We start from the raw sequence: 16444 nt of genomic DNA, 5'->3' as shown, positions 1-16444 counted from the left end.
CACTGTCACATTTCAGAGTTGTACAAGGATAAATATACACAAGTTATGATTCAACAGTGATGGAAAACAATTTCTGGAAGCGTAGTCATTATTCAGAGCTGCGGAGTTTATCTGCACTGGAAATAAAATTTAGATAAAATGCACTGGCTTGAGCAGCTCTTCCTTTGCTGTGGGTCAGGTAAGTCAGAACAGTTTCAACTGAAGAGCACAGGACTGTGTAAATACTCATGTTGACTCCTCCGAGTGCTTGTGCATGCAACTTTAAATTACATCAAAAAAACTCTGTGCCAGCAAAATACACCTACTTAAATATTTGGGGAAAAAAGTATTAGGTTTCCTCTAACATTCTTCTGCTTTTAACAGGAGGGGCAGAACATACAAACAGATTCAGTGCCCACAACAGCACCTGGGTGAAGCCAGGCTGCTCTTTGGAAAACAGAAAGCCATGTTTTAGCAAGTTAGCTGAAATAATGCAGTTTAATCACAATGCGTGTTTGCAGCCTGCTATTTCATTCTCATTCCACCTCCTTGGCTGTTGCCACAGCTTTCCTTTTATTATTCACGTTTTCTCCTTGACTTCCTTTAGGAGTGTGGTGGCTTATTTCTCTTCTCCCTCCACCTCATGAGAGCTCATAAAGCAGCATGACAGGCAAAAGATCTGAAATACATTAATAAACATAGCAATGCCGCTGAACCAGAAGAATCAGAATTAACTCAGTCGGTTCTTGCCTGGCCAGTCCTGGCTTTCTCATTCTCTGCACAAGCATATTCCCCTCAACTTGAAATTAGCATTCCTTTTAAATGTTTTCACACTCTAAAATTGTTCCTAAATGTGCATATTAGGTGGTGAAACAACTTACTAAGTTAATCTACGCAAGTGAACATCCATTTCGGCGAAAGCCTATTATACTTAATATGCCTTCTCCTCACTTCTCAGGATCATAAAACTCAGAAGCACTAATGAAACAGCATACTGCCTCTTTCCTGGAACTGGAGAGACCAGGGTGTCAAAGACAGGAAAAAAAGCATACATTTTAATTGCAGAAGTACGTTTGGCAAGAGAGATCTGTGCAAGTTTAGCAAGATCCGTACGTCCACGCTCTTCTCAATGGCCCACATGGCACTGTAACATTTCCCTAGGGAAAGGTGCAGAGATATTGCTTCCATACAGCTTTCCATGGCAAACAATGTTTGGAGGGAGAACTGTGAAAACAGTATTTGCTTGATCTGAAAATGCAATTTGAAAAAAAAAAAAGTGTTTAGGGGAAAGATTTGAATACAACTGCACCCCAAAAAAGCCATCTGTCATGCTGGGCTTCACCTGAGGACTAGTTTGGACACTAACACACCTTGCTGTCAGTTATGGAGTCTAACAGGGCAACACCTTGGGTCTCCAGAACACTTCTGGTGGTGACAGAGCAGGTCACCTTCAGCCTGCAAGGAAGATGCTAGTGCTCCAATCTTTGCCAAGGCTCCTGGAAGGCACAATGCTTGCTCTGATCATTGGAAGGAATTCAGTGTCATTAGTTAAACCACCTGCAAAAGCAACACACACTACACTAGCAAAGACTCTTTTGCAGGTGTCAGCAGTGTGTGTACAGAAGAAAATCACGGGACCTTCGCAGAGCCCTGCCCATTCCGTTTTTTTCACATTCCCTGCTGGTATGACTATCTGATAAAACATTACGATTAGATCTAGGGCAAAATACAAAGTGACTTTCAACTGCGTATCTGTCAAGGACACAGGACAATGATAGGTAGGAGTTTGAAAGCACTCAGCTGCAAAATGGGAAGGGGGATGATTTTAGGCATCAGTTTAATCCATATCAGAGACAGAACTGGGTTAGACTCCTGGGAAGAGGCACACACAGCATTGGCCAGGGAGAAGGGAGCCGGTAACCCTTGTCTTGCCCACTTGCCAACATACACACACACTCCCAAGAGCAAAAGGGCTTCGCTCAAGCTATGTAATGTGCAAAGTCCCACCAGGAAACGCCTGATATCCTTGCAATGTTCACGGATTGTAACTGTTAAGCAAGGAGTAAAGAGATTTTGGCAATTTTGTTTGGGCAGAGAAGGGAGAGGGAAGGTTTTCAAAGGGTTTGGACAGCTGAAAGGTGGGTAAGTGTGCTCGGGACACTTTTGGGATGCTAGGGATTGGGTTGGGGGTATATTCCAGGCTGGATATGCGCATATTGGGAACTGGAGACTGCTGGTGGGCTGCTCCCTCTGTGGTGGCAATGAGACAGTCTGAATAGTGGGGGAGCCCAATTGGCAGCCTCCATCATCAAGGGGAGGACAGGATGCTCCTGTGGGACATACAGCAGTAGAGCCATGTGTATCCTACTTGGATCACTGCTGCTGCTCCACAGGAGAGAAGGGTCTGGGGGAAAGCTTCAATCCCTGCCTCTGCATTGCAGTAAGTATGCAGAGCCCCAGCACCCTGGCAAAGGGGAAGGGACAAAGGTGTCTGGTCCCACCCATCTTCCCCAAAACCACAGGTCAGAAATCCAGTCTAGCTGGCAAGTCTCTTCCTTCCTCCTCTCCTCTTTCTACCTATATGTTTGCCAAGAATGGCGTAACGGGCGCAGAGAATAAATCAGGTGATATATCAGAGTATTCTATCCCTGACTGCGTAAAGAGCAGCTTTTGTGACTTCCTGATGTGATTTACCATACAATGACAACCTTTAATGTCCGCCAGTGTTATAATCTACTTTATCTTAATACAATCTTCCCCTGCTGAACCCTCCAGAGTCTTAACAGCTATTTTCAATGGAGTTTTTTTTTATTATTATGACTTGATACTGTGATTACTGTCGCACTCCTGCTCTTTGTGGAAGGGGAAATTAATAAGTTTTTTCTTAAGCACTTTGCGCCAGAGCTGAATACCAATCAGCCCCCAAGCTGGGTTCCTGCGCCTGCTGGGTTCGGTTATGAACCTTTGCTCTGACTTTCCAACACACAGAAGTTTTCAGATCAACAGCATGTCACAGCACATAAGGTCCTGTTCCACTTCCCAAAGGCTCTCACTGTGGAGAGGAAATGTGGCAGGCACTGAGTGGGGGAATACATGGCTTTTGCTTTACTCTCCTATGGCTGCCCCATTCATGGTTATCCCCGCAGATGTGCCCCTCTATCAGGGCATTTGGATGCATCGTGCCCTGGAGAGGAGGGTAAAAGCACTGCCGTTATATGAATTATCCTGCTCCTTTGCTATACTTGCTTAGTCTCCCCACCTTCTCTCAGAGCTCACTGCACCTTTCATTCTCTTCAGGAAATCATTGCACAGGGCGATACCATCTCAGTGCTCCAACAGTGATGACATTGCGGTCTTCCCCCAGTGCCTAACACATTTCACTTGAGGGTCAGGCCACACAATCCCTACACATTACTGAGCCCTGCCAGGTAAATTCAAACACAGACAGAAGAGTTTGTCTCTGCACACAGATTTTGTTTCTGTTTAGTATGGAAACCACTTGGTTCAATGTCTGGTCCTCTCTTTCCCCTTCTACCCTCACCAGAAGGGGAGTCAAAACCTCCTGTTGTCCCTTAACTTCTTCCCTCTCTCCACTGAATAGGATCGTCTGCCTTTCCTGGTCTCGACAAGCTAGCAGTGACCTGCTCCGGAGCGTTTGTACAAACAAGCCGTGAAAGGAGGGCTTACGCATGAGATGTCACTTCTACCATGATGATGTCTCTCTTCCACTGCTAAGGGTGCGTTTGGTCTTTCACTGAAGTATTTCACTGCTAAAGACAGCTGGCTGGCACGATTCCCCAGCAATACACTGCAAGGATAAAAGACAGTGACATCATATCCGTGCCTTCAGTTCGGCTGTTTGCTCTTTGCACCTTGCTTTATTGCTAGCTACAATGCCAAAAGATTCCCTTCTGCGATGTAGCATTTCACATCTTACCGGGACAAGTACAATTGAGCACATAAGGGTGAGGATATGAAAAAGAATACACTGGGGCTCTAATTTTTTAGGTTTTTTTTTTTTTCCTTCTAAACATAGGCCTGGAAGGCAGGAGCTGGGCCAGTGGACCCAGTGTCCTACAACAGGGATGCGTGTGGCACAGATGTTTAACCCAGAAGGCTCCACAGAATAGATACCCAGCCTGCCTAAACACAACCAGCCAACAGCGCTTCCGAACTCCCTGTGAGACACACCCACGGTACAAAAGTCGATTCCACTAGCTGTAAAATACTACAGGAAGAGATTAGGGCACAATCTGGGCATTGCTTGTGCCTAGGCTCTTGGGGATAATACTACAGCGTTTTTCTGTCCCTTTCCTGTTACCTCAGGACTATCGAGCCTTCATCTCCCAACTAGCCAACTGCTAAGAGCGCAGAATAAGCACTGGCTGCGCGAGCAGCCGGGCTCGGAGCGCAAGCTGCAGAGCTAGTGCCAGTATTGATCAGGAAAAGTGAAAAAAGTAAACAGACTCTCTGTAATTACTCAATCTGATGGATGCCAGTAGGTTTGTTTGCTTCCTGCAAAGCTGCCAATAGCCTAACAGAGCACACATTGCCATTATGTAATAAAACCATACAGGTAATTAAAAAACTCCTGGCAGGACTACAAACAAGAACATTATCTGTTAACTGTTTCAGTGGAGCAAGAGGGAACAGGTACTGAAGATTCTGCTTCATTTGAGAAGAGGCAGTTTTAATGCATAGCTGAGCCAGTAGGGAATCACATACAGTTCAACATCCTCATTTCTGACACAAAATAACCCCTTGGATATTACAGCATTCTTAAAGATCCCAAGTGAAATTGGAGCCCCTCTGCATTGTGTGTTTGTTCTATACCAACACCTCAGAGATTTTATCTAACAATAGAGAAAAAATGAGGAGGAAAGACGGCTTGTCCAGTTTTGCAAATGAGAAGTGGAAGCACAGGAGTCGCCCTGTCTCATCAGTCACTTCATGAAGTGCACAGAAACCTGTTCTCCTAGTGTCTAATCCAATGCCCTGCCCACTCAAGGGTGGAGTGGAGGCCACATCCAGATGCTGTGACAGAAACTCTTGGAGAGAATGCAGACAACAGCAGTCAGCTGCAGGCTTTGCTGGCTCTCTCAGATTTACCTGACTTGGAGTTAGGAGGGAGACAATGGGCAAGGTTCAGTAAGGATCTTGTACCGTCTCCTCTCTCATACACCAGTAGCAAAGAGCCCACTCAAAAGCAAGGATAGAAAATAGAGGAACAGAGGGAAAGGGCACAAGGTGAGAGACAGGCTGCTAGAGAGGTTCCTCTCGCGATAGCCTGTGGGTGGTCTGAGATTCCCTTTTTTTTTGGTTAGAGCCAGCAGCCAAAGAGGCAGCTGAAGAGTTAAACAAGCTTTCTGTCGAGCTGACCGTTCATTAGGGATGTAAGCCTGGCAATGCAGTGCAGGCTGGTACAGAAGGGAGCACAACGCACAGGCTCTGCAGAGGAGTACCACCCTTCCTGGGCTGCCCCAGCAGCACAAGGCGCTGGCTCTGAATGGCTCAGCAAGGACAAGGCAGGCTGCCCGGGTCACAATTATTTGGATATTCAAAACTGCAGCAGTATCCTTTCTTTCTACAAGAGCTTTTCTCCAAAAAGCACTGACTCTTCAGGGGCCTTGCAGAGTACATTAGGCACCTTTTTGCTCATTACCAACACGCAACCTGCACCTCAGGAAGCCTGTGATACTGGTGCATTGACAGGGGCAGGAAGCAGGGAGCAACATATCCTATTTAAATGCATTAAGCACCTCGCCACACCAGAGGCTGGCAGCGTAATAGCTTCATACAACTCTCGTTGAAGCCAGAAAAATCTAAGCAGTCTTCAATGAGACTCGAGTTTGGCTGGAAAAAATTACAGATTTCTGACAGCTCGTTGCTAAATCTTGTAAATCACTCAGATTTCCTCCCTCTAGTGTACCTGAAAAATATCATCTTCCTATCAAGGATCATGAGCAAGCAACCGTGACCTTCATGTGCATCAGTATTAAAGGGCAACTGCTCTGGCCAGCAGCTTAAGAGGAGATTTTGGAAGAAAGGTCGAACACCTATGCCTTGTGCAGCGCAGGTTAGACAAGATTCAAATTAGAAAGCAGCATTCAGTGGCTGAAGGGGCATGGCTATATTCTGCTATTCCTATCTGTCAATAATCAGTCGGGAGGCCTTGGGTGACCTTTCCCTGCCTCAGTTTCCCCTCAGTCATAGAGCAATTAATTTGCTAATGCTTCTGCAGCAGGAAGGCTTAGCAGACAGTGCTACAGGCATGTGAGCTACTTCTTTGCCAGACACAGGCTCTGATGCAAAGTATTGACATGAGCACAGATCACACCAAAATGTGATACCGGATAAGTAATGGGAAGAGGCAGAGATACACAGATTAAAGCTGTGTCAATTGGGTGACTCACTAGAATCATAATAGTCACCAGGGCTTAAGCACAGTTTATTTATAGCTGCTGTGAGCACAGAGCCGCTAGATCTCAGGATGACAGCTGGCAGAGGAAATACAGATTTTTAAATTATTTTACTTCTGGAGAATGTTTCTTGCTCACAGGAAGAGACAATTAAAGCAACAATTAAAGCCATAAAGATCCCTGAATTACAGACAATGGTGCATTGTCTCTGACCTCTTCTGCCTTCCTTACAGAGCACAGAAGGGATCTTGCTGATCTAAAACTTAACTGTCTGGTGCGTGGAAGTCACAGTCAGACAAACCTGGGTAGCTGTTTATAAAAGCATCAGTGAAGAAAATTTTAAACATAGGAAAGAAAAAATAAAGCAGAATTTATCCTAATAGCCTTTTTTGGTGGCAAAGCAGCCTTATCAGTGGATAGGAAAATTCCCAAGGCAGTTTGTATTATAAAACATGTGGGAAATAGCATCTCTCAATGACTTCTCTCTAACACAAAAGGGTTTGTAACAACAGTGCTGACAGGATCTGAGGCTGGAACTCCAGATTTTCAGCTTTGACAATGGAATTATTGCACATTATTCTTTCTAAGTAAATTAAACCCATTAATCATCATAATTAGTAATGCTCTGTGTCAGTGATATGGTAACAGAGCTAGTCATTATACTGTGCTATTAAGAAACTAAAGAATGATACTACAGCCGCTACACACTGCTGCTGTCACTGGCTGGCTGCGGAGGAGTATGTTAATGCCCAGGGCTTAAGAAGGACTCCAAAGAGATATGAGGGCAGCAAGAGATACCATCTCTCCTGTGCTGGCTTTAAAGCCCCAGGGATGCTGAGAGATAGCAAAAGAGAACCAACTCATCCTTAGTATGATTCTGCTTGAGCCAGTTCAACCACGGCAGAAGTTATTTTGGCCCATGAGGTTTCCATCTTGATTTACACCTAGAAAGGCCAGTCTCATTTAAGTGTGAAGACAACTCCAGTCACATATTCCCCAGGGATGGGCTGGGTTGCACGCAGAGTCCATCAGGACGCTGAGCTTTGGCACAATTGTGCTGGTGGTGCTCTCAAAGTCTCATCACTGTGTACATTGGAGCTGCACTAATAAGGTGGTTACCAAACATTACAGATCTATCCATTAATAAATGTTTGGCAGATTTTGATCAATATTTATCACGATGCAAGTGCCTTATACCAACCCCTAACATGTAATACTCAGACACTAGAGAGGAGCTGAGCCTTTACAGTGTATTTACGAAATACCTTGATCTGGTTGTAGTCCACTTTTATTTGTTTGAATTTAGTTATATGCAGTGGCAGAGGGTAGCTAGGTGTGCTAGGTGCAATATAACCACAGAAAAAAAAAAAAAAAGATTCCTGATGATTCCTGCCCCAAAATCACAAAAAAAAAAAAGATTCCTGATGATTCCTGCCCCAAAATCACAAAAATAAATTCTCACCAAGTTTTCCCTCCTTTTGTAAATGTCTCCAGACAGAAGGACTTTTTTTTTTTACCTAACAGATTTGTTGCTTGAAATCAGTTACCAAAATGTTTCACTAATTTAATTTTCTGTACTGCTTACTAGAATAGAACTAGGTTGCTTAGTTACAATTGTCATTTGGAATTATTTTTGCTCAATGAATTGACAAACGATGAGTACCTTGACTGAATCTGATGTTGATGCTGATAGAAATGAAATTTAAAGTTTCCTTTCCTCCTGCCTAGTATGACTGGATGGTATGAATGTTACAGAAAGTGAACACAAAGGAATCAATCTGGACACCTCCCTCACACAGAAAATATGTTCCTCCTAGCAATGTCAGTGAGACAACTTGCCTGGAGCATGAGAAAGGTTGATACAAACTGATGCAAACAGATGACTGTCCTTTCATTGTGGTGTGCATGTGCCTGTAGAGACAATGTGCCATATACACCTGTGCTTCATAAGATGCCATCAACCTATAGTAGTTGTCCTTACCAGTCATACATCCATAACATGCTCCTAGGACAGGTGCCCAAACTATCCACACATACGGAATACAGCAGATCCTCAAAGAACAGTGTGTCTCACTGAATTGCAGCTTATACCTTCATCCCAAAACAACAGCTCTCAACCTCGTGCCCCACGCTGGGCGCCAAAATAACTGTCGTAGTTCAGCCCCGATTGGGACCAGACTACGCAGTCTCTCTCTCTCACTCCCCCCACCCTCCAGTGGGACAGAAGGGAGAACTGGTAAACAAAAACAAAAAACCAGCAAAAACATGTGGGTTAAGATTGAACAAAAAGTAAATTTAACAGCAATAACAGAAGAAAACAAAACAGTGATCGAATACAAATACAGTATAACAGCTTACAACAAATCCCCACACCTGGTTTCTTCCAAGTAGCAGGAGACTCCCCTCAGCACCCTCCTCACTTATATACTGAGCATGTCAGATGGGATGGAACAGCCTTTTAGCTAATTTCAGTAAATTAACCCCAGCTGTTAGCTAATTAGTTAATTATCCCAGCTGGGTGCCCCAGCCATAGGGGCTACCAGCTCCAGTTCTCCACCCAGCTCAGGTGAATATTAACCCTATCCTAGCCAGAGCCAGGACACTCCTCATCTCCCATTCTGTAGTACCCCCACTTCCTTTAACACATGCTCCACTCTATTATCTTCACATGCCATTGTTCCCCCACCTGTCAGTGTGCCACCTCTCCCACATCAGCTTCTAAAACAGCCAGCTTAGTCAATAACACAGCATCTGGCTCTTCCAAGCCAAGTATTTTTTATGTTGTGAGCTCCATCTACTGATGTAACTGAAGCCTTATCTCCAGCCAATCTTGGCACTGCATGCAAGGTATTTTGTGCTGGACACAAGGGATCTGGGATTGAACAGCACTGGGATAAAGTGCCTTTCCGCCTGGTGGAATTTCTCTGAAGACATCAGTAACTAGAGCATACCAACATCTAAGACTTGCTGTGGAGCGTAAGCAGTACAATCAGCTGAGGAGCTAGGTAGGAAGCTAGAGGAAAAGCTAGGGTGAAACATAGTCCAGTGCCTTTATATTCCTCATAGACAAGCCCTGGCAAATCTCGGCAACGAGATAGATCTCCCACCCCAGTTTTCCACTACAGCTGTCAGCAGCTAATCGTTTCTTAGCAGTGCCTGTTCAGTACTCAGGCACTGAACGGGCTGGACGCCTGGTGTTGCAGAATGGTGGCTGCCTGCTTGGTTGAACGACATCGACTGAGCAGCCTGAGCGAAACAGTGTTCATTCTAATGATTTTTTTTTAGCAGCCAAGCACTTGGGCTTCCTACACTGCCAGCACAGAGCTTTCCATCAGCACTTGTTAAAATTGAGCAACAGAGACCAATAAAAAGATGTCAGAAGAATAAAGCAGGTTTTTTTCCCCCCTGCACATCTGTCTGCCTTCCTAATTGCATGTAACAAGGACATGCAAAGCACAGCAGCATGGGTGAGGGGACAATTCCAGCGAGAAGAGGGTTTGAGGGAAGCTCTCGGGCTATTGTGGGTGCCAGCCCATTTCTCTGGGGGATCAATGCAGCATCTAGCTGCATGTCTGCATAGAAGCAGAGAAAGCCACAGTTGTCCCACTCAAAGACAAGTTTCTTCAGCTGTGAGTTCTCTCTTCCCAGATGTTCTATCAAGTATACTGCAAAGTATCTTCATTTTCTAAGCAGATGTGCCCAAAAAGTTTCACAGTAGAAGGATGCTAAGTGCTTTCTTAGCCTCCAGAGCTCTCTCAGTGCAGTTTGCTCATAGCACTCTGTAGAGCAACTGAAGAACCTGAGGCTCCAGCAGAGGAAAACGCTGCCTCCAGAAGATATGGGCATAAGATCTTTACTTGGGCTTTCAAATACCCACACAAACTACTAAATGTCACTGTATTTTAAGAGACAGGGAAGATGGATGGGTCTTGAGATACTATTTATGGAGGGAACAGTCAAAAAAACAGTATGAAGGCAAGGGGAGGAGGATCCTTTATATAGATCCTCAGATGTTTCCTATTCTAGGCACAGCATCTCTGGACACAAGGCCAAGGAAGTCCCTAGCATATTTCTCTCCCATTGCCTGCTCAGAAAGCATTTGCTGCCATATCATATTTAATTCTTATTTTTGACCTCTTGCCCCCACACATTACTAACGAGCTGGCATTGAGGCCAACACACTTTTGGAATCACAGGCAAAGCTCTAAAGATGAAGGAGGATTAGATTCCCAGCAGGGAACGAAATAAAGCTACTTGGAATAAAATACAACTTTCTTGTAAGCCTGCAAATCTCCAAATTGCCTTCTTTCCTCAATGGCCCTTCACTAAACCCTCAGTCTGCAGTTTCTGTTGAGTTACCCTGTGCTGCTCAATTGCCTCTCATCTTTTTAAACCTTTTGGGTGGATTTTTTTTTTAGGAAAAGTGGGCTTTACCTACTGTCTAATCCCCTGTTAGCACCAGAGAGTATAGGTCACACAACATAAAATAGGCTGTGGCGTGTCTTAGGATTGCTGGACACAGTGTGGCTGCCTAAGGCTGTTGGCCAGGTCCCAGTCCGTCAGAAGGACTCAGTTCTGACCACAGACTTCAGTGAGATCTGGCTCAGATCCCTTTACAGTAACAACTGTAATATAAGAACGTAGATACAAAGAGAAATGCATATTACACATCCTGTGGCTGCTCTCCTCAGGCCTCTCCCTTTTTGGGTGACTGGGAAATTTGGCTTCCTGGAGACATTTGACTGAGCAGGGAACAAGGAGCACAAATCAGATTATTTATTGCAAGCTCAAGTCACAGAGGTTCCACAATAAATTGGAGTGCAATCTTGTTTACCTGCTTTATCCCATTTCTGCTTTGGAGTAACAATTTCACCCCTAAATCTGTTGTTTAATATTTAAAATGCTCCCCCTCCCCATTCCCTCTATCGAGGGAGATCACAATACTCTGAGACAAAGTGTTCAATAGATTCTCAGACTGCAGAAAAAAATAATATAAACCCAAACCAGACAGTTCCTTAAATTCAAAAGATAATAATTTACCAAGACATTCTCAGGCAAAAGAAATATATCTATATCTCTATCTCTCTATATTTCTATCTACAGCGTTTAGGATTTCATCCCTCATTTTTGTAAAATTCATGAAAGATTTATGAGTTATTCAGCTACTCTGAGTTCCTGGGATATTGCTAATAAACCTTCCTCTTATTCCTATTGTTACATCTCATCAGCCCCTCAGCCATTTCAGGCTTTTGAAGCATACAGAGATTCTTTTTGTTCAAGTATTTTAATAGCTGCTTCTCTAAGATGAACATCAAGTTTTGCTATGCCATCAAATCCATAATTTCAGCTCTCCTATCATAACTTAGAAGCCAGGTAGACAACACATTAATCCTCTGTTAAGACAAGAGTGGAGTTAGATGAGAGGAACCTCTGAAACCAGATAATGAATCTCCACAAATGCTCCAGTCCTTAAAGAATTAAGCAAAGGTAGCTTTTCCTGAGAGTAAATTCAGGACTATTAGCACCACAAAGGACATACTGATACACTGTCAGCATTCAGCTCTGCCAAATAAAAGTCTTCAAAGGCCTTTGAGGACCCATCCAAGTATAAGGCTTGTGCAATAAAAAGAATGCTGAGATTTTTATTTTGTTGACCATTCTCTTCCTGGACCCATTTTCATGCCCTCCTTTCCCACCCCCCCCCCACCCCTCATTCTCAACTCCTAAACAATTCATACCATTAATTTCAAGGAAATCTCTGAATGAGTGTGGATAAGCCATGAAATCCATCCTTCGCAGCCCTTCTGCAGATTCTCAGGGCTGAGATGTAGTCTTGCTCCGAGTCCTACTCACTTCCCAAAAATACAGGCATAAGAAGGCTGTCGCTGCCTGTATTCAGCCACAAGACATGCGCATGATCAGTCCACAATGTTTAAGATATTTTCAAAAGAAACCAAACGTCAAATCAGAGAAACTCTTGTCATGGTTTCCCCAGGAAAGAAAACAAAGTTAACCCCATCAAATACACTGTTACCTGGGGCCTAGATTTCCCAGTTTAAGCTTCCAGCTCTCCATGCTACAGCTTCAAGGTTCCCTCTAGGCTCTGGTCTGAAGAAACCAATGCCGAAGTGCTGTCCAAGGCCCAGGAACACAGCCACTCAGCCTTAATAACAGAGACATTCTCCTTGTCAGAACTAATATAGAGATCCATGCAGCTTCTCCAAGAGGCAAGAGGTTTGAACAGATTCTCCAGAGCACACAGTGCATGAGCCCATTTTGATTTTAATCCTTTTGGTTTTTAATCTTTTTTTCTTCACAGTCTTATCATGCACTGCAGAGTTTCCAGTGATTAAATCCACAACAGAGGGAGGTAAAATTCCCCTGCAGAAAAGAGTAGAACAAAAGAACGGAAGTCCTGATTCAGCCTCTTGTCAGCAAGCCCTTCCCCAGAACCAGGCCTGGGGAGAACACTTGGGAAAACATCTAGACTTCCGTCTTAATTACTGACAAAGCTTTCACCACGACAGCATCTATGTACCTCAGAGTCGTAACAGATCTGTCATGACAATGCTCTGGCAAGATAAGAACGATTACGTCTATTTTACAGATGAGAAAGTGAGACCAGGGAAGGGAAGCATCTGATCTACTATCAGACAAAAAAAAAAAAAAAATCTATTACTGAGCAAAGAATTTAACATGAGCTTGCAAGCTCCTATCTTCTTTGCACCCAAGTGATCCAGTTTGGGGCCATCCAAACACATTTACACACTGTCAGACAGCACACCTGTATGTCAGAGCATGTAGGCACAGCACAATCTGCTCATTGATCTTCCTGTCTGATGTTTGTGTGACACAGGCATAGCAGGAGTTAATGAAAGCAGGGGGACTCCAAGAAGAACACAGCCTGGGGATTAAGGAACCAGCTTTCCATAAACTTGTCAGAAATCATGCAAATTAAGACCACTTGGAATTTCACTTTCTTTTTACCCAGAGAGCATTCTATTCTTAATGACAGTTGGTAGCCACAGTGGCCACCTCATTTTGCTTTGTCAGCATTGAATTAAATTACATTCAGAAGGGAAAACAACATGCCTTAAGTCCAAATCACCTTGGACACAAGTCCAGAGCAACTCTGGACAGCTGCTTCCTTTGTGAGGAGTTCCAAGGAACAGTGTAGTGGCAAACTCCTTCAGGCTTAGAGATTTCTCAGAGCATTTTGGCAAAGAATGATCCTGTATTGCTCTCCTTACCTCTAAGTCCATCCTTCTTCCTCCATGAAATTAATAACAAACAAAAAAAAAGTCAAGGACTAGCAAATAGTTTCTCTTCCTGGTCTTGTATCTGCCACACCACCAATCCACTGCGTGGCCTCGAGCAGGCTGCTTCAGCACACTGCTCCTAAACTTCCCCGCTGGCTGAGTGGAGATGTGTAGGAAAGCTGACAGGCTGCAGGCAAGCCATTATCCTCCACTGGAGACAATCAAAACTAGTCAACTCGTGTATTACAAGTGCATTTATACTGGCACTTGAGAGATTCTCCTGGATGTTTCAAGAGCTGGAAGAACTGAATTTTACATCTCTCACCAGAGGTAAGTCACACTCTAGAAATCCTGTTTTTACAGTATAATCGATTCCTCCCAGTTAGGCAGCACAGAAATACACCTGCGCACAAGACAGATCAAATTTGGGAGCTCCAAATTCGTACTTCCTTTCCATCATTTAACCATAGTCACAGTATAGGTTGTCTCCACCCAAATCTAGGATTTTACTAAACAAACGTGAAAAAGTTTAGTTAAATCTGAATCTTGACAAACATCACCCCTTTGTCTCTCCCACACAGGTACGTCCCACATTGTTTCATTCTGGATGTTATTTACTTCTTTCATATGAGGTAAAGCTTTGGAAAGCCTGTCCCTGCTCATTGCCCACCAGCATACTGGATACCTCTAGCATCTGATCTCTGAAACAACCACTATCAGACTCAGTGCATCCAACCCAGCTGTAACTTCAAAGCCTGCAAATAGAGAAGACAACCTGAGAATCTTTGCTAGAGCAGTCTGGAAACTGAAAAATCTGGGTCCCTTTCTTGCTAAGCAGACTGTAGCAGAAAGATGCTCCTGACATCTCTTGTTAGCAATAGGATCTGGCTAATAAAAGGAAAGGCACTGAAAGTTTAAGGACCCTTGTAGAAAACCTGAGAATAACACAACCTAGAAGAGATAACCAGGACTTGCCCCGTAGGAATTCTCCTAAAAAAAAAAAAAAAAGAGATGCAAATTGGGACCTCTAGGCTATACAAGCAGCTATAGAGGCTATCTAGGCAGCTCAAGAACCAGCAGAGTTCAGCTCTGGGGGCATTTGAAGTCTGGTGTATTCCTCTGATTCTCATCCTTGTTGTTGTCTGCCTGTCAGAAGGGAGAACTTTTAATCATTCTCTTCCAAAACTTCCCAACACAACTAAGACCTTGACACATTAAGATGGAAAGAAGAGAACCTGCACCAAATCCTTAGAGAGAAAACACGAAACAAATTTAGCGTCACTCTCTGTACAGCATCTTCCTTTATTCCCCTTTTGACAGCCCTGGGAGCTGCTGGGATTTTAAGCACTCAGCACACTTAAATGCAGATTGGAGGACGGGAGGGCATATGAAGCACAGCAGCAAGGAGAGGGAGGTTGACAAGAAAACCAAGAGGGATGCAGGTCTTCTCGGTACGCAAGGTTTATGGATGACTTATTCAGCAATACACCATGAACTATACTGATGCTGTCTCAGCTGGATTAACTCCTGGCAGACAGGAGGCAGTTGGGGAGATGGATTCACTTTTCTGTCAGTCATGATCAAAACCAGCATTCCGCACTCATTTAAGCAGGTACATGTACGCTCTGTTCTGCAGAGGAGTTACTGACAGCTTCACAAATTTCTACAGGACGATGATGGCCACCTGCTGCTTTCCTACCTGGCTTTTTTGGCAGGTCAGGGTAGGAATGCTAGCACCACTGGTTCACCCTCAGTGCCATAACGCTACTGCTGGTCTGGCACAAACTCTTCATGCTCACTGAGCATAGCTGCAGACCACTCTCTATCTCAGAGGAGGACAGGGGACCAAGTCTCTCAAATGTTTTAAACAGCTACCTAGAATCCACTGCACTGCAAGATGAGCAGCCTCCCTGCTGTCTACAAAGTGCTTTCAGACCCCTGGAGGGAAGCAGTCCGACAGGGCACAGTTTATCACAAGCACAGCACCACAAACAATAGGAACCATCACACACCAACGTCACAGCCCCTATAACTTCCTAAGTGTACAGTATGAGAAGTAAAAACGATGCCTGTTTTCTCTTCAGCCCGTCTAAGTGGCCTACGCACTGCTTACACCGCATGTCATCACTTGTAAAGGGAGTTTTTGTGCTTGTAGACTTCTGTTCCTGCCTCTGCATCTACAATAATCTCATAATTGCGATGCCAAGCAATGCCTGAAGACAATTTTATCACAGTCTGTATAATGTGTAAATACCATTAAGTCAGACAGATTTTCTCATTAATTCTCCATCCCAGTGACAAGACAGGAATTAACACAATTGATTTTCCAGTCCCTGCTCATTATCAATCATCCAAGAATTTAGTCACATCTCATCTGTTCCACCTGGGTACCAGCATTTATTTGTAGACTTCAACATATATTAAACTAATAAAAAACAATGGCCATAGCGACCTCTGTGCTCAAAACCTGGCCAAGAACAAACTGTCTATGTTCCTAACTCCTTTGGTGGGAAACTTCCCACTATGGACCACTATCCTACAGAGGACAAGCAGTTCAAACTCCCTGTTAAGAAACAGCCCATTGTACACTGCCTGTTGCACTCTATTTTCCATCTTACAAGCAAAACAGATGCACAGCTCTGTGTTGCTCTCTAAAAACTTAAAGAAAACAACAATGTGCTTGGTGCTTGGTTCCTGGAGGTGCTTCATTTGAAGTTAATAGAAGCTGAACAGTGTTTGCAAGGGACATGCACAGTTCAACCCAGATTCTCCCCATTACTCTCCCTG

At 44.1% G+C, this 16444-nt stretch overlaps 1 protein-coding gene across 3 annotated transcripts in view; it reads right to left on the bottom strand.

Annotated features, from left to right (window-relative positions):
• UBIAD1 (UbiA prenyltransferase domain containing 1) overlaps positions 1 to 16444 on the bottom strand; it is a 100799-nt gene that overhangs the window by 68090 nt on the left and 16265 nt on the right. The window contains exons 4-6 of one of the 3 annotated variants that reach the window (XR_015260847.1): positions 12137 to 12287; positions 3667 to 3787; positions 1495 to 1536 (exon numbers count right to left, since the gene is read on the bottom strand). The exons of the other annotated variants lie outside the window; for them this stretch is intronic. The gene's annotated coding sequence lies outside the window, so the exon portion shown is untranslated. Of the gene's footprint in view, positions 1 to 1494; positions 1537 to 3666; positions 3788 to 12136; positions 12288 to 16444 lie in introns of those variants that run through there. 3 annotated transcript variants of the gene reach the window in all.

This window comes from Chlamydotis macqueenii, chromosome 21 (assembly GCF_036417535.1).
Source record: "Chlamydotis macqueenii isolate bChlMac1 chromosome 21, bChlMac1.mat, whole genome shotgun sequence".
Taxonomy (NCBI): Eukaryota; Metazoa; Chordata; class Aves; order Otidiformes; family Otididae; genus Chlamydotis; species Chlamydotis macqueenii.
This window is presented reverse-complemented; position numbering and strand designations above follow the sequence as displayed.